We start from the raw sequence: 26,015 nt of genomic DNA on the forward strand, positions 1-26,015 counted from the left end.
CAGCGTAGCTCAGAGGCATCCAGCCTGGCCCTGAACTAGACTGTCCAGAAACAGGGAAAATGAGCCCATGGCAGACTCCCTTCAGGACTGCTGCAGCTGCAGAGCTGCTGGGTCTCAGTCAAACAAGCTGGGCTTGTTTAAAACTTGTTCTGGTTTCTAGACATTGCCTCTCAGGCTTCAGTAGGGATCTATCTGTCTGGTTTTCCCTCTTTAATGTAGGGACATGTGATGCGTGCCATAGGAAAAGCTTTACCAGTTGTGAATAACAAATGTTAGGTGGTGCCAGTGGTTTTTGTAGAATACCTTTAATGCTTTAAAGGCTGCACTAGCATCAGCAGCTAGGCAAGAGAGCATGCTGAAGTATCCATTCTGCTTCTAAAAGAGATGTTGAAACTGCATCAAAATAGCAATAGCTCTCTCTTGGTACTACTAAAGTAAATTCCTGAGAATGATGAATGAGGAAAAAATGTGTTTAATTCTTTAGATCCAATCTGTGGAGTTCAATTAGGTATCCAGTTTGCATCCAGTTATGTTTGCATGTGGTTTAGCACTGCCTCTTAATTCAAAGAGCAGATGTGACCATGTTATTCTCTCACAGACTTCTCTGTAAATGCATGTCAGAAATATTCATTAGTTTTCTCTGTGACCTTTTTTATTTTATTCCTGAAAATTTGTTTGTTAATAATGTACAAAATGTGGGTAAGTTTCACTTAAATAAATATATCTCACAAATTCTGAGGTTGAGACTAGTTTACATACAGAAACAATACGGAATTATAAAGACAGGCTTCTGGTGGCCTTTGGTCACTGCATGTGTGCCACACTCTGCAAAGTGGTGAGCAGATCCTCCACAGAAATGTGCAAGGTCCTGTTCCCTCTGCTTAGGGCTCGTGGTGATTAAGGTGAAAACATGCATTCAGAATGCTCCATCCCTGGCAGTGTTCAAGGCCAGGTTGGACAGAGCCTTGGCTGACATGGTCTAGTGTGAGGTGTCCCTGCCCATGGCAGGGGGTTGGAACTGGATGGTCTTAAGGTCCTTTCCAACCCAAACCATTCTGTGGTTCTGTGAATAAAGATGGTCAAACAGACTCATTTTTCCCCAGGCTCTCACCCATCCAGGCCATCTGAAGCCTTGTGTCAGCTGGTTACTGTTCCTCTTTCTCAGAACTGCACCTAAGGGTGGTCAAAGCCTTCATCATCTCTCCTGTCTCCTCCCTTTACAAAAGAGGTGTTGCACCTTCCATATAATTCCAATTTGTGAAGACTCAAATTGTAAAGGAAGTCAATGGAAATGTCACAGCATTCACTCACCCTGCTCTGCTCCTGATTGTGGTTTGTGTCCTTTTAGGCCACTTGCACGTTGGCCATTGCCTAAGCACAGTCATCCTGAAGTCAGATGAGAGCTGTGTGAATAATAGAAAATCGAGATGTGAGACTATAAAATCCCAGTGCAGCAGCTATGTTCTCCTACTGTGCAGTTCGTATTTCATTCTGAGTCATGCTTAAACAGGTTGAGCAGCTGTGCATTTAAATTGCTCTGAAGGCATGTTATTTTCATGTGAAAGTAGATGCATAAACCAGAGTCTGAAATAAATCCAGGTTGACAAGTATCATCTGTCTTAACTGTAGCTAGAATTAAAATTTCCCACTTGAACCTGTGTGTTTTGGGGACATCATGGGCAGTTCCTCTGAACTGGTTTCTCCAGTTTGATTCCTGTTGCTTTGTATCCCCAGCTTTTGAGTGAAAGGAAATAGTTCCTTCCAAACTGGAAAGATATTTTGGAAGAACAACTGTGAATTTCTGAACCTGGCCATCTTTATAGAGGTACTCTGGCTTCCATGCCTGGTACAGATGTTTCAGGTAACCTTCAGCTATAACCAAACTTGCACCTGCTAGTTCTTGATTCTGGGAAACACACACGCATATCCATATTACCAGCTGTCTGTAAGCTCCAGGCACACAAGCACGTGGTGCATAAGCTAATAGTGCATCATATGTTCAGATTCAGCTTCCTGTGAATTCATCTGTCTCCTACTGTCACTTATCTGGATTGTATATTTTATAATAGAGCAGCTCACGCATTAAAGATCCTTATTGATCAGCTGTGAGTTGGAGATGTGCAGTTCAGACTTGGCCTAGAGTTAAGCATAAGTCAAATGAAGGACAGGGCTGGCAAATGTTGAGGCTCAGGCACCACAATGCTGAAATCTGCATTTATTCTAATCTGTTCAGATACGATTTCTGCACCGCAGCCAGTGGCTAAGGCTGACCTTAAACCCAAAGAATCCTTGGCTGTTGATCTGTGTCCAAAGGCTTAATCCCTTTTTGTCTGGAGTTTGTTTCGTTCCTCCTTATGCTTCCACAGAAAGGAAGGATATTTTTGCTGCTCTTTTATTTGTCCTGAAGCAGTCCTTCACCATCATATGGATTATTGGTATTTTTGCACTTGTTTTTTTGAGTATTAACTTGACTTAATCCTCCTTCTGCAGCACTCTGTTTCAGCTGACATGCAAGCATGCTGTGAATTGCATCAGTGCTGCTCTGTCAGGCCAGAGGCAGTACCCCAGTGTGGTACAAGGCACCGCTCCAAAGGGTCTGAGCTGGACACGGAGCCTCCACTTCTTGCCCTGTGGTTAGTAATTGGAAACTGAGCACAGAAATCTTCCTGACACCATCATACCATCAACAGCTGAATATGATACATTAATGTTACAAATATTACAACTGGAACAAAAAGGGAAAATTAAGAAACAAGCTGTGCTGCCCAAAGTACCCATCTGTGATCTTTGTAGGTAACCTGGCAATGCTTTATTTATTTTAATAGGTAGAATCTTTAATTCAATCAGGGGTTTGTTGCTGTGCAGGCAAGACATCTTATCTCATTCTGCTCATTTCCTTCATAATATCCTTGTGTCAATCCACGTGTCCCATGTGCACCCTGAAGAAAGCAGCTACCTTCTGCAGGCTGACTGCACTGAGGAGGAGGTTCCTGTGTGCAGGACAGGGAGGTTCCTGACCTCATTTTCAGTGCTCAGCCTTCCAGCACCTGGTTCAGCAATTAGGGATGAAAGTCCTTGTGAGTCCCTGGAGCTCACTCTCTGTGGGAAGTGCTTGCACAGTCTGACTACACACAGAGCTGTAAATGGGGATCTCTAGAAATTTGGTAGCTTCAAATTCAAGGAACTCTACAAAGTACGTACGAGTTGGAATTTTTCTGAGGATTGTATAGACACGGAGCTGTTGGAGCAAGTCCAGGAAGGCCATGAGGATGATCAGGGGCTGGAGCAGCTCCTATATGAAGACAGGCTGAGAAAATTGGGGCTGTTCAGCCTGGAGAAGAGAAGCTGCGTGGAGACCTCAGGGCAGCTTCCAGTGTCTGAAGGGGGCTACAAGGGTGCTGGAGAGGGACTCTTCAGCAGGGACTGGAGTGATAGGACAAGGGGTGATGGGTTCAAACTGAAACAGGGGAACTTCAGGTTGGATATAAGGAAGAAGCTCGTCCCTGTGAGGGTGCTGAGGCGCCGGCACAGATTTTTCCCAGAGGAGCTGTGGCTGCCCCATCCCTGTCAGTGTTCAAGGCCAGGTTGGACACAGGGGCTTGGAGCAACCTGCTCTAGTGGAAGGTGTCCCTGCCTGTGGCAGGGGGTTGGAGCTAGATGAGCTTTAAGGTCCCTTCCAACACAAACCAGTTTATGATTCTATATGTAAGTTTATTTCAGGGACAATAAGATGCACACCTTACCAATTACGTGTTCTTCAAGATAAAAAAAAACCCCCATGAATGAAAACCCAACCCCCTTTAGATTTCTTTTTTAATATCACCATGACAGTGTATTTCTCTCCTTGGCTCATTTCTCTGAAACAGCTGAATCATTTCTTGCTGCAAAGCTCTCCAAAATTTTCAGCCAATGGCATGGAAAATTTTGATGCAAAGGTTTCTAAGCAGCTGAAGTCAAGTTGTTCGAATGGGGAGTGGCAGGGACCTGCACAGTATGGAATTGTGTGAGCCCAGACATATAAACCCACAACCTTAATGTTAGAGCCTCCAAGTGAATAGAACATGAAAGACTTTTACTGTGTTAAAGGGACATAAAATGTTTGAAAACAATGTAATAGTTTCTCACTAATAGTAATTGTGTTCCTGTGGCTAGGATATTAGGTGTGCAAGTATTACGGAAATCTGACCTTTCCCATAAATCTGAGCAGGATAACATGGCTTTGATTTCATCAGAGTGTAGAGTTTCTGTCTGCTTAGCACTGGGGCTGGAAGCTTTTCTGTTCCTAGCTGTAAGTTGAGATTCCATATCACATCCTCAGTGAGTTTCTGTATTACAAAGGTTGTGTAAGTTGAACCACGCTAACATCACCTATGGATTCCAGGCTGTGTGATTAGCATCACAAATGGCCTTACAGTGTGCATACTGTACACCCACCGATTAGGCTTTCTTTTCAATCCTCTTTGGTCCTTCATAAAAAGAGGGAAGGGCTTCTCTTTGGTGATGGTGTTGCAAAGAAAAGCTGCTAATGAAGGAATGATGAATGGTCTGATTGTGTTGCTGTTTGTATAGTTTCACCTTCATTTGCATCAGTACCAGGCGCAGATCCCAAGACTCATTTTTCAGTTTTCAGTGCTCCTCTTCTTTGCCCCCTGCCTGCACTGGAACCAACCAGAGCAGCACATTTATCTTTGCCTCCTAGTACACAGAATAGGAATATTTCCCTTCTTGCGTCAGTGGGGCCTGCTCATGGTGGAATGTGGACCTCTCCCCAAGCACATCTCCCCTCTTCTGTTGCAGGTTGATCTGGAAATCTCACACCAGCTGGAGGATACACAAAGTGCACTGGGAGCCATCACTGTACTGTCCCTCTGGAATGATTAATGCATCATTTCTAAGTGAGGAGCCATTTCCTGCTCCAAGGAATGGATCTCTTATTTAGTATCCTCTTCCAGCAGTTCCCACAGTGTGTTTGGCACAGTAAAACTGACTGCCCCCACCCAAAACGCAGAGAAAGTGCATGAACAGAGTGTCAGACTGCTTACATAGCAACCCCCTAAATGATTCAAACCAAAAGTGTGAGGCAATTCTGCAGAGCAAACACTGGAGCAATCCCTCTCTGCCCATAGCCACAGCTGAGGATACACAGCCCCCGTCTGACGAGTGACTCTTCAGATCTGGAGTTCTTTAGGCCTTCCTGGTTTTTCCTGGTGTTTTGAAAATATATCAACTGCCAAAAAATAATTGTTTTCTTTTAAGAAAAGAAAAAAAGTAAATGAAAGAATGTGGCCCTTTGTGTTCTATATCTGTCCAGGGAACAAGCTTCATTTGATTGAATGCCAGGGAGAGGATAATGCAATCTCCCATTAAGCTCGTCTGCATCTTTTTCCAGGATGACAGTTTAAGTCTGCTGGCTACAGATGGCCTTTGACAACTGACAACACTTGCTGTTATGCCAGTGTATGACTTCATCGGTGTGACACTGCATGTGACTACAGCTCTCTTCCTCTTTCACTTGCAGAAACTGGTCTCCATCTCACTAGCACCACAATAACAGAGGTTTCCCATGCATAAAAAGAACCAGAAGCCTGAAACTGCATTGCTGTTCATGCTAAAAGCACTGGGAGCTGGAAAAACACAGTATTGTCAGAATCTGTTTGTCTGGGGCTTTAACCACCAAGTCTGAAGTTGGCCAGATTTGGTAAAGCATCTTTACAGCTGCAATACTTTTTCAAACCAAATTCCCAATTCTGCTAAGGGCCACCTAGCTGTAATATCCATCCCCCGTGCACCAGAGAAACACCAAGTAATGAAACACCAATTGCAGAAGCAATTTCTGTCTCCTCTGAATCTTGGCAACCTCAGGGAATGCTACAAGTTGAATGAATGAAGTCATCCGTCATCCGGCAGTGACTGGAGTAGGATGAACTCATTCTCATTCTGCCTTTTGCTTCAGAAGCAGGGGAAAAAAAGTAAGGTTTATATTCTAGTCTTTTCTTTTTACCACCTTTGAACAGGGCTCTCAGGTTGCTCTGTGGTTGGTAGCTATTGTCTTTTCCTAATTTTTATTACAGTTGTTTGATCTAAACATGGTCCTAAGGCCTGTTCCAACACAGGTAACTGAATCTTGGCTTTAAAAAAAGAGTGAAAAAATACTTCTATCATTTCCTCAACATTTTTTCTGTTTCTTGTTCTAGACAAACAGCTGAGATAGATACACATAGAGTGGTTTGGCTCTTAGGTAGTGAGTGTATGCACATGCTGTCAAAGTAGCCCATCACAGGCCTGGGCTGGGGATGAAGTTCAGCAAATATTAGGCCTCATGACAGAAGATGATAGCCAAAAAGTTAAATGCTGTACAGGAACAAACCTCCAGTCCTCACAGAACATAGAGATGGTGTTACCTGGCAGCACCTGAATTCCTCTAGCAGACATGCAAACACTTTGAATGCCAGGCACGTGGCCTCTGAGTCCTGGAATATGCACAGCGCAGAAGGGACCATGAGTCTTCCCTCTTATAGGAAGTTCTCAGTTGTGTCTTGGAAGAGGGGATGCAGCTGGTTGTGGCAGCAGGAAACACTGGCTGGCAGGGGTACATCAGTGTGCCCAGCTGGAGCCAGGCTTGATCAGTAGAGACAAAAATACTAGGAGTCATGTTTTCCATTCTTCATTTTAATGGAACTCCAGGAAGCCTCCTCTGAACTGGATGGTACAAACATTTCAAATTACTCATTCAAATTCATGTTAGTCATTCAGTTTTAGCAAAATGATGTGGTTTTCAATATCCAGGGAACAATGAAGGGTATATATAATAATCTCTATTTGTTTAAAGATCACATTTCAGAGATGATCCCATCTTCACCTTGGAGTCACAGTCATGAGTCTGTGAACCATGCGAAGAAATAGGAAAATGAATGTGCTTATCTAAAAAACTTGTTTTCTTTGAGTGATAATGTCCTTGCGTCTGTCCTACTGTCAAAACCAGTGGACAACTTAGCAGAGGAATAACAATTGACATCCCAGGATTTGTGTTTGGGATGTTATTTCTGCAGAGCATCAGGAAATTCCATAACAACTTCAGAAGACAGTTTATCGAAATAAAATTGGACTGTCCTGGATAAGTAAAGTGCCTCAGTTCGAGGGCCCTGTGCTGTAAAGCAGCCTGAATTAGCCTTGGTCTGATGAATGCATCACAGAATAGGTCTGTGACTCTCTTCACAAGATAACTTCTGTAAGTATTACTAGTAGAATGTTATATTCCCCACATCCTGCTAAGGAAGAGTGGGACAGATGCTGCACATTTAAATCGTTGACACTTATCCCATCTGGTCAAATGGTAGTTTAAGAGATGGAAAAATAGAGGAGTGACACTGACAGGAAGAATTTCTATCCCAGTTTCTTTAGTCATGTGGCAGACGTGTTAGATGAACAAGCAGGGTGACATCCAGTGTGTTGGAAGGGCTGAGTTAGAGTTCCTGTTGTGCTCTGAAATCCATCACCTCCTCTACCAGGCAGTGTCTGATCCCTTCAGGCTGGCAAGCATGTAGCCAGCTAAATGTCATCTCTGTTGTGATGCTCAAACCACCCTCTTCACAGGCTTAGCTACCAAAATGCTAATACTATTTCTATAGTCTCCTAATGCAACTCCTTCCAAATGATCTTGGATCAAAAACGTCAGCTGCCGCTTGTGCCCTTGATCCTTGTGACTGTGGATAAATCTGTTTGCTCTCTTGTTTTGAGACTTAAAAACATGTGAATTTTGCCCTTGTTTAGCCTTTCTCTGTCTAGTGACTGTGAAGTCGAGCCCTTGGAAAGGACAGAGAAGAACAGCAGCAGCTTGGCTGTGAGACATCACTTTGGCTGGCAGTTTGTGAAAGAACACAGTCTGTTGACTGGTAGTGATATAAATATTCAGGACTGGATTGACAGTATGCAGGACATAAGCCTGCTGGGAATAGCGAAATTGAGACGTGACTTCTTTCCTCCTTTTGTGCTCCTTTTGGGAAGGCATGAAGGGTGGCCAGCAACAAGTTTCTTTCCTTCCCAAGATAAGGACAAGTAGACCTGAGCTGCGAGGAGTTGTTGGTATTGTTTTCCACTTGGTTTCAACTTCTGCAAACAAAGCTAGAGCTGGTAAGTGAATATGGTTTAGAGAGCTTGCTGGACCCTCCCAAAAGTGCTGAGTCTCAAGGCTGCTCTTGCTTCTAGGCTGCATAAATGACAGAGCACTTTGGTGTTGGCTACATCAGGCCTTTTCTATTGCAGTTCACCTCATTGCCTATCAGTGTGAGGCTTGATGTGAAAGATAATTTCAGTGCTGGTGAAGAAGCAGCTCTCAGTGACACTTAAGGGGCTGCATTTAAAACCTAATTAATACAGTGACATCAGTACTGAGGAACGTTACTTGCAGTCAAATGTGGCCAGAGAGACCAATGCTTCTACTCTGAGATATAACCATTAAGAAAAACAAGCTTTAAATGGCTGTCTAGTATGCATATCCCCAGAATGTTGAATTGACCAGTAGAGCCCTTTTTAACTTACCTGCTTTTGGGTCAGATAAAACCAGTGTGATTGTTCAGAAGCACTCACAATATCCAGGTGGGATGAATACTAGAGCCAAGAAGCTGCAATTCTGCTTATTGACAGACCTAAACCTGTGTTAGGTGTGAGAGTTGCCCCAATAACGTAGAGTAGGACCTAGATCTGTTTATCTGTATTGTGTGGGTATATGTGAAGCAGAACTATTTCATCTATGTGTTTACATGTATGCCCTTTATTTCCCCTTGTCTTTTGGGGCATTTTTGTGTATGCAGCAGGAGTGCACCAGAGGTGAGCTCTGAAAATTGTTGGGTGATCTGCAGGCAAAAAGCATAGGAGGGGAAAGGCATGAAAGCAAAACTACCAGATTATGAAAGGCAACCAGGACTGACTTTCTGCTTTGTTCTTATTGACACGTGCTGTTTCTACTTCACATTCTTACGTTGCTGAGAAACGCTGTCATCTGCAAACAAAAACAGCTCATGCGGTATAGAGCCGAGTGTGTGCAGAATGTAAAGAGGGAGGTATCTGCAGCCAGCCCACAAGAGCTTGTCACGTTATTTCCATGCACACAAAAGGTTACTTACTTCTTGGCACCAGATTTACCACCCTGCAGTTAATGGATTTTATGGCAGGAAGTTTCTCTGAAGACTTGATTCCCATATTCTTAAGTAGTAAATAAAAAGTTGTGAATTATGTTCCAAAGCATCAGTCAGTATTGTATTAAAACTACAGCATGTGGGATTCCCGCTATATGATACAGTCTTTTAACCAGGAACATCTGATTCAAGGTTATGGAATATTTCTCCATACCCTTGAAAAGACAGGTAGTGTTAGTACTAGATTTAGTAAGTTCTTGCAGAATACTTCTAGGTAATATTTTACTGAGAATAGAATTTGAGCCTGTAGTATCTAACACTTTGGTTTTGTGTGCCCTGTCATCTCTTTATTAACTCTCAGGATGAAACAAAGAGGCTTAAGTAGTGGATTCCTTTCTGAGCTGTTCACCAGCGTTTACCCAGGAAGGACCATGTCTGTCCTTGGATTTTTGGAAGTGTAGCCCGAACTACGTAGGAAAAGCCAAGACTGCAGGATTATATCTGAAATAAAAACTTGGTCCCAGTGGTGAAATAACAGAACAGTTTCTCAGCCAAAAGCTGCTTAGTCAGACAACCTGAGAGCAATGGACTGGCTGTATTGCTGCAGTGACACATTGCAAGACTCAAACCAAGAGGGCACAGCTGGCCCAGGATCCTTAATGGAAGATATTCACGGTAATGAAGCATTGTCAACAGTAAGCTGGTGGTAGGCAGATGGCAGTGCACAGGCTGCTGCGAGGGGTCTCCTCACATTCAAATTCCCCATTATATCTGCAGGGGTCTTCTGTCCTTAATAGGGGACTCGGAGCTGGGCTTAATGGGCTCTGACTAATGACTAAAAAGGAAAAAAAGATGAAGAATTAGCTCCTTTGTGATTTACCTTTCTTTCTTTCACCCATCCTTGACAGGCTGTAAATGGATTTTCTGGAGCTGCTACATTGCACTGGGAAAATCAGCATGGTGTGGCTTTAAATGATTAGTCATTATCTATAGGGTTTGTGCTCGGCTCTTGCACTGTAACTGTGTGAGACCAAGAGGTAACAAGAAGACCTTTCACTTCCCAAGTGAGAATTCCTACTGGGGTTTGTATGGGAAAAGTGCTGTTCATCCCCAAGGCAGTAACACGACGTGGCCTCACTGCTTGTGATCCACCAGACCCTGGATGGGGCTTGGAGCAACCTGCTCTAGTGGAAGGTGTCCCTGCCCCTGGCAGGGGGTTGGAACTGGGTGAGCTTTAAGGTCCCTTCCAACCCAAACCAGTCTGGGATTCTGTGATCTAGAATACATACAACAAACAGCTTTTTTGTTGGTAAAGTTGAGAAACGTAAAATTTTAGTTTATCCTTCAGGCTTAGCAAGTTAATTCCAACTTCAAGGAAAAGTATGTAGTAAGTTCCCTGCTATCCTGTGTTTGCACCGGATTTGCAGAGAGTTTGGCATACGCGATGTCACAGTGTTTGTAGGAAGCGTGTTGGGTCAATATTTCCCTTTTGAAGTCTTGAAAAAGAAGGAGGGAGATTCATGAACTGTCAATACTGCTGTCTGCAGGGGAGGGAAAAAAGAGAAAGCTTTATAATTCAGTTAGGAAAAAATGCTGTCCATATTGATGATATGTCCTGTTTGATATGATATGTCCATATTGATAACATGAGGCGGTAAGGCAGGAAAGGAAAACCCTTTTAATATAGACAAGCTTATTGCAAAGCTGAAGAACCTGAGAAGATTTGGGCTTTTTTTCAAAATAGATGGAGTCCCCAGACAGATGCAGCCATCAGCTTCTTCCAAAAGCCCAATATGGTTATGCCACTACACTGTGGTGAAAGAGGGAATGCAGAGATTGTTTAATTGGGGGCTCCTGCTGGGTGTCAATGGGAAGAAATTGCCCCAGTTCTCATTTTAAAACTGTGCTTTGGCAGGTGAAAATGTGTGAAGGACGATGGGGGATGGAAAAGAGAAACCTAATTTCACACAAGGGTAAATGTATAGACCATTTAAGCTACAGTTTTTGGCTTAGTGCATCTGATATATTCCAGAGAACTTTACAGGGCATGTTTCTTAGAGCTGAGTGATATCCTGGTGTGTATGATTGTTTTCTCAACAAAACCCATTACATTTGTTACCCGTGTGTGATAAGCTTATTGTCAGGTTGAAGCTCAATCCAAAGAAACATGGTTTGTTTTGTGAGGTGGTGATTAACTCTGAGGACACTGCAACTGATGGAGAGTTTCCCCTCCAACAGTGGATCAACACTGATCAGCTACTCGGACTCTTGCAGATGTGTGAAGGCTTTACATAGGTTGATTGAGAAAGAAAAGTCATTTCAGCACTCTGCAGAACATGACTTAGTATTTTCAGAGCTGAAAACAGCTTCTTATGACTGCTTCTTCTTTGGCTTATACTTATATATCCTTTTTTGAAAGGGTTCAGATGCTAACGCTTATGGTTTGAAGACTGTTGGCCTGTAAGATGGGGAAGTCAAGCCATGATTTAATGTCTGTTGAACTCAGCGGAAAGATTAAGGAGTTGGGGTAGTCTGGAATCTAAGGCTGAGGGACAAGATTTGCTGTCATCTCAAAGCTGTGCGTCCTCTTTACTATCTATCAATAAATTTAATCACTATTTCACAAAGTAAAAACTTACAATATGTTTTTGTTTAAAAACATTAAAAAGTTAGAAGGTGTTTGAATGAAACAAGCAGAGAAAGATGGAAGTACAGAGGAAAAGAGGAAGATGATGTGGACCAAAGGGAATGAAGGCAGAGTGTTGAAGTGAGGTCAGAAGTTCCTTTTAAAAAGTTTTCACTTTGAGGATTTGGATGTATGATTTTAGAAAAGAATTTGACTCCTTCTGAGTAAAGAAAAGAAGCCACAAAAAGGTAGAAGTATTTAGTAAGTCATGGCTAAGGGATTGGCTGTTATTCCTTCCCCAAAGGAACTCATTTGCACCTTTAGTTTTCCTGTAGGACACTGCCAAGCGTACTTTGAACTCAGCCTTGATGTAGCAGAGAAAGTTCGAGGGAGCAGAGCAGGCTGCTTCCTCAGCAAGTGCAGTGACTCAGAAGTGACAGCAGCAGAGCTGACTCTGGTGAGGAGCAGTTACTCAGCAGCATTGTGTGACTGGGCTAAATCAGTCCCTGACACCATTTCCAGAGGCCTGCTGGCGAAAGCTCCAGCTGGAGAAGGCTCTGTTGGGGCTGTCAAAGGGAAGAAGGGTCTGCGAGGATATATATATATATTATAGCTGATGGGAAGATGACAGTGCATTCCAGTTTGGGGGTATTTCTTTTTAAAGCTCTTGTGTGATATCTGCCCAATAATAGTAGAGAAATAGAGGCTGATCCAGCCTTCCTCATCTGGACTTTGCTCTGCATTTACAGTCAGTGGTTCTGCTTCTCCACAAGAAACAAGTGTATTTACACGGGCAAGAAGAACACTAGAGAAAAATCCAGGAGCAGTTATGTTCTATTGGCCTAAATTACACAGGTTAATGAATGTAATTGAGGTTTGCTGGCTTATTGTAGCTGAGGATCTGGCCAAAATAAATACAGTGTCTAACACAACTGCAAGGTACCTCAATTAGAACCACTTGTAATTGCACCATGTCTGGTAAATAACCAACATGGACTTAATCATTCATTTCCATTTGAACTCCATCTGGAAGCAGCAATGGCAGGTTTTCTGAATCAGATGCATAAAATGACTGTGAGAGCTTTTGTTCAGCCATGAAATGAGACTTTGGAACATGGTGGATCACCCACATTTTGATAACAGGAAATAATGAAGTGGTAAAATGCTCTTAGTGCCCTGCTAATTGGTTATAATGGAAGTAAATGACTTTGGTTGAAAATTGCTTGATGGACAATTTAGGAGAGGTTTCATTTGTCTGAGAGGTTGTCGAGATATTTGTTGTGTTGTAGAGCCAAGGGAGTTTTGGTGAAAAGGTTCAAAAAAATAATGCTCATCAGAATCTTTTTAATGTAGCCTTGATGCTGTCCTCAACATAAGAAGGACATGGAGCGGTTGGAGCAAGATCAGAATTCCAGCCTCTGATCCATGAGGATGATCAGGGGCTGGAGCAGCTCCCATATGGAGCCAGGCTGAGAACATTGGGGCTGTTCAGTCTGGAGAAGAGAAGCTGCGTGGAGACCTCAGAGCAGCTTCCAGTGTCTGAAGGGGGCTACTAGGATGCTGGAGAGGGGCCTTCATCAGGGACTGTAGCAATAGGACGAGGGGTGATGGGTTCAAACTGAAACAGGGAAAGTTCAGGTTAGATCTAAGGCAGAAGTTCTTCCCTGTGAGGGTGCTGAGGCGCTGGCACAGACTTTTCCCAGAGAAGCTGTGGCTGCCCCATCCCTGGCAGTGTTCAAGGCCAGGTTGGACACAGGGGCTTGGAGCAACCTGCTCTAGTGGAAGGTGTCCCTGCCCGTGGCAGGGGGCTGGAGCTGGATGAGCTTTAAGGTCCCTTCCAACACAAACCAGGCTGGGATTCTATGATCTATGTTATCTACATATCTGTAGTGGTGGAAGGGGAGAAAGAAAAGAATAACTGATACAGCACAGAAATGAACAAGAATAATTGTAGTCATGTCGTTGAAAATACCTTTTTTCAAACAGGAAATAGTTTTAACTGTCTCAGTTTACTCACTGGCTGCTCCCTTCAGTACTTTCACTTTCTATGGCAGTGCTTTCACTGATCATTTCTACAGTTGGACATTCCACGTTTCTTCTTTCTGGCTAAACAGTGAATACCTTATGGCTGCTGTGTCCAGGCTAAAAGTGGGAAAGCAATAGTTAGTTGTTAATTGTATTTGGTCAGAAGAATTGTCTGCTTAACTCAGTGCTTGATATTTTTTATGCTTGAGAAGTATTTTGAATTGAAGGATTAGCGTGCATGACTGCAGTAATCAAGTCCCTGTTAAAGGTTTTTACCCATCCATCTTCTGTTCCTCTTTAACATAACAAATATTAAGCAAGATCACATTTGGAAAAGTCTGAAGTTGTGATATCTCTCAATCATCCTTAAGTATTCTTGGATTTCTGGTGTCGTACTAGTCCCTGAGGTAGGAAAATAATGGGAGAGGCCTTTCAGCAAGTTCTCAGGGTTAATTCCTGAAATTCAGGTCCTCTCTTTAGAGCTAGTTCTTTATGCACCTAAGTATTGCTGTTAAGCAACACAGGCTTATTTCCTCCAGTAAAATTCACATGTAGGGGTGAGGCTTGTTGAATATATTTGGCTTCTGTGTAAGCATGAAGCAATGTAAATCAAACTGGGCTGTAAACACTTTTCATCGCTGGCGCAATCTTGTTGCTTCAATACACAAGCAGTAAAACACAATTTAGGGGAAGGTAGAAACTGAATAATAAGATTTAATGAAATATTTACCAGTGCAAAGGCCCAATCTTGCTATCTTTGTAATGATGTAAATTACTAAAGCCTAATGTGAGTATCTGCTAGATGTTTGAGGCCTGGAAATAAATTGGTTTGCATCTATGAAGTCAGAGGAAATATATTTGGCATAAACTGTTTCATAAAAGCTTAATAGAGATCACTGCCTGACAGCGTGGTTTATCCTCCCTGTGTTAAAGACCATTCCAGTGGTTTTGGACTGAGTGTTATCATCTTTTTTGGCTAAAGTCTGCAACATTTATACACATGAATCATTTATGTGAATACTTTTATTGACTCGTGCATGTAAATATTTTCAACATGGAGCCTTGGTCAGTGTGAATTCTTCAGAGAAGTGATTATAATACCTAATTTTTGGCTCTACTGTAACAGGAATGATAATTTAAACACATATCAGAAATGTATTTGTAAAAATACAAGTGGCAAATACTCTTTCTAAAGCCTGTTTTGAGAAAGGACGTGTCACTCACTAACCATCAAGAAACCACAACAATTTGTTGATGTTTTTTACAAAGGGTCAAGTTTAAGCCTAGTTGTGATCAAGGAAATCTCTACTGAGGTTATAGTCATAGCAACTGATTTCAAACCATTTTTTACATAATGGGATACTTAAAGGAGTAGATTTTGGTCTTTCAATGGATGCATGGGAATACTCCAACATATTCTGCCACTGGCCAAAAATCTTAGGCTAACTCGTCTTCTTATGTTAGTTAAATATATCTGGATGAAGTTATAAAGTCAGGTTAGTACTTTACACTGCTAAGTTTCACCAATATAATTGGAATGTGTTTGGCTGCCTGGGATTTCCTGCTACAACATCCATCTTACTGAAATCTTTCAGGGAAAAGGGAACAGGGAAAAACTACTGATCCCGGTAAGAACACGGATCGATTTTCTTGAACCACTGAAGGGTAGGTGCTTCAAGCCTTGTAATTCGTATTTTTCAGCCATGCTGTATAAAGGGCTTCAGAAGCATCTCCCTGTGCCAGGCTGGAGTTCACATTGCATGCCTTGCTTTATTAAACGGGGGAAGCACACCAGCACTAGAAATGCCTGGCTGATAAGCTGATGCACTTTTTATCTCCTTTGGAGCCTGACTGACATCTTTGAACACTGTTGTATCTAAACAGCTTGAATACGTGACCTCATTCCTTAAATACCATCACTCAAACAGCTCTTGTTGCTAAAATAAAAGCAGCGTTGCTTCTCTGTTGTGAAAACTCCTTCAGACCCTCTGACAAGCACAAACCAAACCACACCTTCTTTTACTATGATAAAAATGACGACTTATTTGTACCAATTACAGTGTATCTGTAGCAGCAATTACAGTGGAGGCATCGCTTGTGGCTTTCATCACATTCACTTCATGTCAAAGAAAGCTCTGGAATAAGACTAGGAAACAGAACTCAAGGAAAATGACCCCAAGGAAAATGACCCCAGAAAGGTAAAGTGGCTGAATAATTTTGTTTTCTTATACTGACAAGTAGCTTGTTAACTGCTCCCTACACGGAGGGAAGATTGGAGTTGAGCCAAACTCTCCAGTAAGATAAAAAGAGGCCAGTATCAGCTTTCTCATTTTGTGCTGTGTTTTAATGCTCAGAAATAAGCCTTCTGCAATGCAGGCCTGCGTCAGTGCTTTGTTAAGTGCAGCCAGGTTTTAAAACCACGAGCTATGCCCTTCATTCAAACACAACTATGTGTTTCTCTGGAAACGGTGTTTGTAAGTTTTTTCCCAAGAGATAATAGTTGGAAAAGCTGAACTTTGACTGGGAAGCCGAAGTATGGACTCTTTAAAAAGAACCTTAGATTTTTTTATCTATGAAAACCATTTTTTATGAGGGGACTAATGTGAAATCCCCTGCAAAGTAAATAAAAAAGGGGAAAAATATTCCTGTTTTAGTGAACATATTTATTGACTATTGTTTAAACAGTTTTGTCAGTTTGAGTTTGGAGCTTAAAATAGTATTTTGAAATGAACTGTGACTACATATTTGCATACAATTGTTTTGCAGCTGCATTTATGTCTGTAGGTGCAAACTCGGTGTTACTTGTTATGTTCTGTTACTATTGGCAGTGTTGAGGCAAGTGCCATAAAGGCCAAGGCCAGAAAGGATATTCAGGTTACTGCCGCATCTTTAACAGAATCTAGACCTCTCCCCCCAAAAGCTGGCTATAAACTGTTTTAAATTGTGTTTTATTTTCGGAATATAACCTAATTTTCTTAAAGTAAACCCTTTTTTAATAGAAATCCTGCTCCTAGGTCCAGTCCAGCAAATACTTTGCTACTAAGCACAGTTTTGGATACTAGATAGGGCAGGCTGTGACTAGAAAGAGGAATGCACATATAAAAGCATTGCAGATTCAAGACCTGTTGGTATAGAAGCAAATGAGAGTGCTTATGGGTTTATTCATGGAAGTGTGGACCAAAATAATTGGAATTTGGTGTCCTTGAATTGTGTTGTTGACTTATTGCATCTTTTACTGGATTGAAATAAAGGTAGATTGGTTTATACTAAAGAAGAGCTCCCTGTTTTTAATACTTTCATCCAGTAAGATGGACTGCCATCAAGGTCAGTGGATGCTCATCACCTATTTCTTTAAGCTCACTGTTATTTTGTTAAGGGAAGAATGTGACCAAGAGTGACAACTTCAATTTGTATTTTAATTTATAACAACCAGATATAGCATTTACATGAAAATAAAGCATTTCAGTGTAACTTTGGACACCAGACCTGCATTTTGGGGGGAAAAAGGGCAAAAAGTCTAGAGTACAATCTCTGTGTAACGTTGGTGATCACAGTATGTTGGACATTTCTGCAGGAGAAAGATAGCAGCGGGAGTCAAGTTGCTGGTGAGGTGGGCACATGTGTATACCTGCTGGTCACAGGAGGACTCAGGCATGCCTGTCTGGCACTCAGGAAGGTGAGGGAATTGCTGCCTTGGAGGAAGCACCCGGGTTCAGATTCCACAAGGCTTTAAAGGTCAAGAGGAAGCACCTTGAGGCCAATATTGAATGTGGCTGGCAACCAGGGTAACTAAGCTACTAAGGGAGTTATGTGCTTACTCTGTCTGCTGCCAACAAAACTCCTGCCAACATCTTTTTGTAGTAGATGAAGTCTATTAATTCTGCATGCATACACATCAGCAGAAAGGGTCTAACATTACGCTGGTCTAACTGGAACAAAACACAGACATGAAGAAGGACAGTCGCATCCAACAGAGGCAAGGAAGTGTATTGGCAATATTCCCAAAAAGAAAGGAGAAGCATTTCACTCCCGTGAAGGCACACTGGCTGTGTGCTGGACCAGAGACTCCTGGGGTTGAGAAGGAGCAGTGAGAGATGTTGTAAAAGAAATGCAGAGTTTAGATAGTGTCTAGATAACACAGGTATTTTCTCTGTTCATCCTGCATTCATTTGCAGACTCTTAACAGCAGAGACACGGAGGAGTCAGGTGCTCTGTCAACAGACAGAAGTGGCAGATGGAATAGTGGTAATGATTTTTAATTACATCTTTGTGATAGTTGGCATCTGAATGAAATTTAAGCTTCCTGATGATTTTATTAGATCCATAAGCGAAAAAATCTACAGACTGAAGACTTGAACACAGTGCTCTGAGAAGATCCATAATGAGTGATTTAATGAAGTAGTTAACTCCACTGTAGAACACAAACTGGTTTTAATTGGAAACATTGGATGGCTTAATCTTGCTATCAAATGTTCAGAGGAAATCAAACACCCCGTTGTATAAAAAGCAGCTGGGACACAGGGAGAATGGCTTTTATATCAGTGCTCTGTGAGAGGTCAATGACAATTTTAATTGATGCTATTTCAGTTCTTGTGGTATGGTGGGAACTAGAATAGAAATATCTGAACTGCTTGTTCTTAGAAATATGTGGACTTTATTCAGGGGAATCTTCAGCTTAGAATCAAGTGCAAGGATTAGATGAAATCTGCAGATACAAGAAAATAGGTGCAGTTAAACATTGTTTTATGTGTACATCCATTCATTTCTGAAACATGCAGGAAGTGGCCACATTCACTCACTTTCAGACACAGTTGACAGTTAAACCGGATATCAGTAAACCTAATATACAGCCCTAAAAAGAGATTATAAACAACAACTGCTTTAAAGATTTCTTTTCTTGATTTTTTTAGACTTCGCAGAGCCCTTTATAAGGCTTGTTCTTTGTCAGCCTGAGATCACAGCATGGTCCCACTAAATCTGTCTCTTGATGCCTTTGGTGTCAGTGTTGCATACCATCCCAAATAGAAACTGTATTACTAAAGTAGTGGGAATATGGGCTCAAGTTTGAACAATAGCAGTATTGGTTCTGCTTTTTACACACATACAGAGGAAGATTGTTATAGGGCATTAGAGACAGTAACAGGAAACAGCATGTAACTGATTTTGGAGGTAGAGTATTTCTCAAGTTTATCTGTGAAGAGACTTACTGTCATTTTTGGTCTTTGCTGTGGGCCAAAAGCTTGTAGTAGGGTATTGGGAAGTGGGTTTTAGCTGGTGGTATATGGGTATGTGAAGAGTGCATGATCTTTGGACCTCTCTTTTGGACTAAACACTGGGGAGGCAGACTTTGGGAGAACCCAGGACACGAGTCAGATGATCTCATCCACTCCAATGTTTCTGTGATGTATGGTGAATTTGGTGTGATTTCAGCTTGGAGTGTTATTCTGCACAGAGATATCTTCTGATGCTATGCTTCTCATATAGCCCACGTTTCATTTAGTTAGTTTTGAGCCTTATGAGCCTAACTGCAGCAAGCCAGATTCTCAGCCAGCACTAATTCCCAACAACGTGTTGATTTCAATGAAGCAGCCTGAATTTATACAAGCTGAGGATCTAATCCGATAACTCTTTGCATAAGAAGGTTGGATCTGATTTTAGTGGCAAGTCTCTTAAATACATACTATGAACTCTCTAGAGCTCATCTTTACCCAGGTTGGTAACAATTAATGATCACTTCTTCCTGAAGTAAATATACATCTGCATGATTTCACACATTTCTGGGGTTATCTTTTGAAAACATATAGTCCACCAACGTCATTAACACATCAAGCTGTGATAGAGTGCTGTGGTCTTCTTAGAGTGAGGTTGTGCTCCTTACACTACAGAGCTGTGAAGAAGAAAAGCTCCTTCTGGAGAAACACGGGGGAAACGATTTCCACAGAGGCTGCTGCATCCACAGAACGTGGTCCACAATCCACAGACCTCAAACTGATGCAGCAAGGCTTCAGATCCACTCTTGTGGGACTTCAAACCCTCACGAGCACTGAGGGTTATAGTAATATTGGTAACTTTATGTTAGGACAACACCAACTTCTTTTCAAGTGTCTTTTTTCCCCATCTAGCTGTGGTTCACGTTGCTTTCCAAAACTCTTGTCAGTTCAGCTCATTTTTGTTTCTCTCTTCATCACACCAGTCTCTGGTTCAATGTGGCTGTACTGGAGTCACATTTACTTCAGCTGAAGAAGGGATGAGTTAAATAGCTGCATCTCTTGAACTGCTCACTTCCAAGTTTGAATACCTTTCTATTTTCTGCCAGCTCTATTGTGCTTTCTAGGTTTTAGGTGTAATCCTCCCAAAACACTTTAATCACATTAAAGGTTTAATTATGGTAACAGGTTTGCTTATTATTATACATTCAAATACCTTTTCAGCTTTTCTTTGTGGGTGGGTTTGGGTTTTTTTTGCTTAATAGTCATTTGAGGGTGAATTCTTAGACTAGAAGAACTTTAATCTGAGCAGTGTTCATAAATGCAGAGACTCACATTTGTTACTATTCATTCAATGAATGGATGGTTGTTTCAGAATATTGTCTAACTTAGGGTAACACCTTCCTATTTTAATATCTTTATGCAATTGGAACAATCAGAATGGAAGGTCAGGCTGTAAAGTCAATCCTCATCACACTAAAAACCCTGTAACGACTGCCTCTTGATCTATCTTGCACCAGACTTTAGTCCTTTTGCCTTCATGTACCCATAAACAACTGCATTTTGCTGTAGTAACACTCACATGCACATGCCTGAGAGAAAAGCTGGTCCTCAGAAATAGGTTTTGAATGAGAAGGGAGAGTAGAGAATAGTACAGGCTTTAATGTGTGTCTAAAATAACAGAACTGAGTCAAGCTCTAACTACATTCAGTGCAGCAAAGTAACCTGAAATTACAGTTTTTGTTGGTTTTCTGCTTGTAAGGAGAATTTTCCGCCCTTTCCTTTCTTCTGTCTTCATTTCACATAACAGAACTGTATCAAACTATTAATACATTCCATGCAGCAAGGTAACCTGAAATTACACTTCACCAGTTCTCTGCCTCATCTATTTTTGTGCCAGAAAAGAGGATTTCTTGCCCCTTCCTTTTTGTCTTCATCTTTTACAATTTCTGTGTGTTGGGCTCATGATTCATTTCACTCTTTTTCTCCTAACCCTGAGCCTGAGTTCAAAGCAGCACATTTTGATGGCGTATTGCAAAGGATGGAGCCTTGGGCAAAATGGTCTAGTGTGAGGTGTCCCTGCCTGTGGCAGGGGGTTGGAATTGGATGATCTTAAGGTCCTTTCCAACCCAAACCATTCTACGATTCTATGGTTCTATGATTCTATGTCTGGCCACAGGCCTCTCTTTCAGAAACTCAGGGATACAGATTCCATTTTGTTCTGCGTATTTTCTTTCTCCTCCAGGTGCTTGGAGGACACTGCTTGGCTTGTCTCTCCATCCAGGCTGCAAAGCACTCGAGCTTGCTCAGCTGTCACTCACAGGTACTGCACACAAATTCCCACCTTTCTCCTTCACCACTTGAATCTCTTCCCTTCATAACCATCGCTGACAAGCCCCCAGACTCCTGGCTTCAGTGTCGGTTGCTCTTCCTAAGAAAATGACTTCATTCAGACACTTGGACAGGACCAGCCAGCCGTTCTTCATGCTTGCTGTATTAAATGGCCATTATTTTTGGAAGAGTACCACACAGCTCATGGCAGTGTCAGAGTTTCTGTGTAACAGCACTGAGAACACCAATACCCAACTTTATCTCTTGCAGTAATCTCATGGGTTCCTTATCCACGTATTGCCAAACCCACCTATCTTGTCAAATCCCATGTGCTGTTGCTCCAGGTGACAGGGCTACAAACATTGCATACACATATCCCACGCATCTGCGTGTTGCGAATACTCAGAAAGGGTTTTAAAACAGATCAGTCATGTGCTGACATGAAGGAGAATAAGTAGAAATTAAATTGTTCTGTATGTTGTGCCATTAACTTCATTGGCATAATGATTCTTCTGAACTTTTGCAGTGTGAGTTACCAGCACCTGGTTCAGCAGCGCTTCCAGCTAATGTGTTTGCCCTGTCAGCAGAGTTGTGAGAGATCTGATGGAAAAAGAAAGAAAAGACAAGCCCATTCTGGCAGGAGGTATTTATAGTAGCTATGTATCATAGGGGCTGTGATCAGGATTGTGGGTTCGTTCTGTTACACTCTGTAGATAGGAGATGATGTAGTCTTTGCCTTAGGAGCTTGCAACTGAGGAGCTCAGAAGTGTGTGCTACAGTATAATATATAGTGCCTGAAGTGTTCACACACCGTGTAGACGAGGCCCCCAGTGCCATGGGTTAGTGGTGGCCTTGGCAGTGCTGGGGTAATGATTGGACTTGATGATCTTAAAGGTCTTTTCCAACCTAGTTGATTCTCTGATTCTATATTCTATCTATATTGTGGTCTGCTTATGTAGCTAAATTTGGTAGCCTGGGATGCTGTTCTTTGCTCACTGAAGATCTTTTTTTTACTCTATTTTTTTTCTCAATCCATGTGTATATTTTCCTGCTTACTTCTAGATCCATCTTTCAAATCCAAGCAAATCCCAAACATCTGCAAGAGAAATCAACTCGCCCATAGCGGTAGGTAGCAAACTGACTGCTTTTTCCACTGACCTCTTTGGTTTGTTGTTACCTCCTTTTTCCAAAACACCCCCACGCAGCATGTCTTTCATCCACCTGCTGCATTGTGTTTTATGAACTGTGTGTAGGAGGGATCAGCTTCTTGACATGCCAGTGCATTGCATAAGGCAGTGAGCCTCAGCACTCTACTGTAAGCCTGAGCACTCCATAGGGCAACATGAACCTGATTAAAGCCAAACAGCCAGTCAGGCCAGAGACAGTATATTCTGCTTTTTTGGTTCACATTTTGCATATGCATTTATACATACATACATATATATGCCCCACACAACTATAAATGCATAAATACTTAGGCTGAAGGAACATCCATACTTAGAACTGAAGTTCCCAAGTGGAGAGGAAGACAAAATCCCTAATATAGTGTGTTTAAAAATTACATATTGGTAGGAATGCAATAAAAATCTGAATGTTGCCATAAAATGGCCTAAAATGGAACCAATGTATCATATATCATGTATTTATATGGGGGCACCTGATTTCATTGTTCAAGCAGCTCAAATAGCACTTGCTCTATCTGAAGAATATGGGAGATGATATCCCGTACTGTTTTTAGGAACAATATGTTTATCTTTTTTTGGTTGCAGTTAGATGGATGCTATGTGAAGAAGTAAGAATTAACCAGTCCTGGGCTGCTTTAATCGGAGTTAATAGTTTTAGACTGTGCCAGTTGCCAGTGCTGATCTTTCTGTTCTGTAGGTCAGCAGCTGGAGGTCTAGTCCATTTTAGCATCCGTTTTTGTCTGCTCCCAGCTGTCTTTCCTCTTATCCCACAGTGGGATACATAAATTACTTTTACAAGTTCAGCATCCTGGGGCAGCCACAGAAATGGATTTGGAGGGGGGAAGTGCCTCAGATCTGTGCAGAGAGGCTGAGTCTACAGAGGAAAAGCCAGGACAGAAGTTTTGATGAAGTATTATGCTTAGTTAATATAAAATGCATATACATCTTGGTGTCTCACAACCTTTCTTCTTATATTCTTGAAGAAAAATAAAGGATACTTTGCTTCAAAGAAAAAGTCCAGTACAACTATTGAACATCTTTACAAACTTCAAGCTAGGAGAAAGGCTAAACCAGGTCAGGTGAGCAGCAATGTGATGACAGTGATGATCTGGTGAGGGGATTTGTCGGAAAGTGGGCTGAATTTGAGGATTCCTCGGAGACAAGAGTAGAAGGTAAGCATGGCACTTGCTTAAGTGCTGAAAAGAGACCAGATGGGTGACCAGAGGCACATCTTACCATCTCATCCATCCAAAGTACAAAGAAACTGCTTGTGTATGGTCTGTGATCACACAGCTATTGAGTGAAATAGAGGAATTCTTCGATTTACTAATAGGAACAAGGAGGCTGTCTTCTCCCCATCAAAAGAATTTATTTAGAATGGCAATCAATAGGCCTGTGATTTTGAGTTCATTCTTTATTAGAATACTTACAAAACAGTTTTACACTGTAATTGTAAGTGTATGAAGTGCACTGTGCTGAAAGAAGAAATAAATTGACATGAATTTAGTGGCAGCTTTTAGGTATTCAGATATTTGTATGCCTTATTAACTTGTTCCTCCTCTAGATTATAGTCTAGGTAAAAGGAATTACTACTAGCATGCCAGAAAGCTGCTTGTCATCATTCAGTGAAGTTGGCTTTGCAGCAGACTACACAGTTGAATTATTATATGATTTTATTCTTTTAATAGCAGTCATTTGAAACTGATTTGCCAGGTGACATTTGGGGAAAAAAGAGAAGTTTTAAGGAAGGCATTATTCTCATGGAAAATCTGAGTGAACAGGGATTAGGTAAAAATAAAGATTGCATGTAAAGAGAGATGGAGAATGAGATCAGTTTCTGAGGGTAGACACTGCCTGCTATCTTAGTTCATCTGTATTGGCTTCAGGAAGGTTGTAATGTGCTCCATCAGAGGGATCTGTTCAACATGCAAAACGTGCAGGAACTCTGTTGAATCAATTTAGTGGGATAAATCTTCAACACTGATAGTTCTAAATTCTGGTTTTCTTTTCTAAAGTGTGAAGTGAGTAAGATTTGGATGAGAAACAAGTAACATATAGCTAGCTATCTCTAAAACCAAACTGATTTTATGTCTTTCAGTTCACCCAGGCATTTCTGCCCAGGATATGGGCACGTTATAGTTATTTCCAGGCTCATACATTAGAACTTGCACTGTTTAGCAACCTGATTCTACCTGATGGAATAAAACCAGTTAATCTTAGCTAATGGCCTGTGCTGAAGCACAGATGTTAAGCATATGTTACATGGTATTCAGGTTGTCAGAGTTTACTGAAATACGTTAGTTTTTTACAAGTTACAATAAGAGTCAAAACTGCATTTGCATTGAAAAAAATACACTTGAAAATAGCTTAGGATAAGTGACACCTACCAAATACCTTGCACAAGAAAGTCTGAAGAACTTCAGCTTTCCTTGGGGAATAAAGTAGCTCTATGTGACTTCTTTTTCAAGATGTTTTCCTTTTGTTTCTGCTCCTTTTCACAGGATATATCAGAGAGAATTCAGCTTACAAGATTTCTCTCCCTTTTTTTTCCCTGTCCTTGCCAGAACTGTGGCTGCACCTACATAGTCTTCACCACTGGCATGACTCACCTAAAATACCTCCCTATCTACAACAGTTACAAACTAGTTCCAAAACCAGTAAAACTGGCAAATTCAGGTTTCCTACAGCTTCAGCTCTTACATTGTTTGCATTTCTATGCTGGAATATCTTCAGTCGTTCTCACATCTCTCTTATCCTTCTTTTTGGTTTTGCCATCTGGGTAAAAGAGAGACACATCTGTATAATCTACCTACTAGCTGATGGCTCCCAAATGGAAGGAGTAAAACCAGGTTCTCCACAGGAGAGCTCCTCAGCTCTCTGTAATTGAGCCAGCTGCTGATTTGTACAGAACTATCAGGAATTTAATATCCTTGAGTCTTCTGCCACTGCCGTAGTTAACTGAAATTGTCCCAAGGGTTCCAAAGCTGGAGTTCCCCACCTTTTATGTGGGGAAAGCTGAGGGAGATAAAGGACTTCAGTATATGATCAGCTTGATGCGATACTGAGAAAGCAGGGTAGTCATGCTGAAGATCTTTTTAGGTGTCCCATCTTTGTCTGACCCAGATAAGAGGAAGAGCTCCCTAAATGCTTGTAGGAAAGAAGCCACAGTCAGAGTCTTGGTGGTGTCTTCCAACGCTGCCACACCTTCTGTCTTTGGAAGTTAGACATGCAGCCCCCAACCAGCACCATAACTCGAGTGAAGGCTCCAGCTGCTGCAGTCTGATAAAAGCAGTTACAAGGGACACGTTATTAAGCAGTGAGCAAAGTGCTTCTAGCAGATGGTGGGCTGGTGCCTTTCAAATGTGAGCCATTTAAAACCAGTACTGCTGCTTCCAGTGCAAGCTTTGCCTGTATGTTTAAGTTTCATAGTCTCAATAGCAATGCCATCAACCTTGGCTACAGTACTTCTGAAAATGTTGCTACCATCAATCTGTTTACTCCTCAGGCC

At 41.7% G+C, this 26,015-nt stretch overlaps 1 long non-coding RNA gene across 2 annotated transcripts in view; it reads left to right on the forward strand.

Moving 5' to 3' along the window:
* LOC115609290 overlaps nucleotides 1-23,890 on the forward strand; it is a 43,859-nt gene extending 19,969 nt beyond the window's left edge. For both annotated transcript variants that reach the window (XR_003991801.1, XR_003991800.1), the window contains exons 4-6: nucleotides 15,846-15,983; nucleotides 22,386-22,448; nucleotides 23,491-23,890. This is a non-coding gene — a long non-coding RNA (uncharacterized LOC115609290). The remainder of the gene's footprint in view (nucleotides 1-15,845; nucleotides 15,984-22,385; nucleotides 22,449-23,490) is intronic.
* Nucleotides 23,891-26,015: the final 2,125 nt, after the last annotated feature.

The sequence above is a fragment of the Strigops habroptila genome, chromosome 6, assembly GCF_004027225.2.
Source record: "Strigops habroptila isolate Jane chromosome 6, bStrHab1.2.pri, whole genome shotgun sequence".
In the NCBI taxonomy this organism is placed as follows: Eukaryota; Metazoa; Chordata; class Aves; order Psittaciformes; family Psittacidae; genus Strigops; species Strigops habroptila.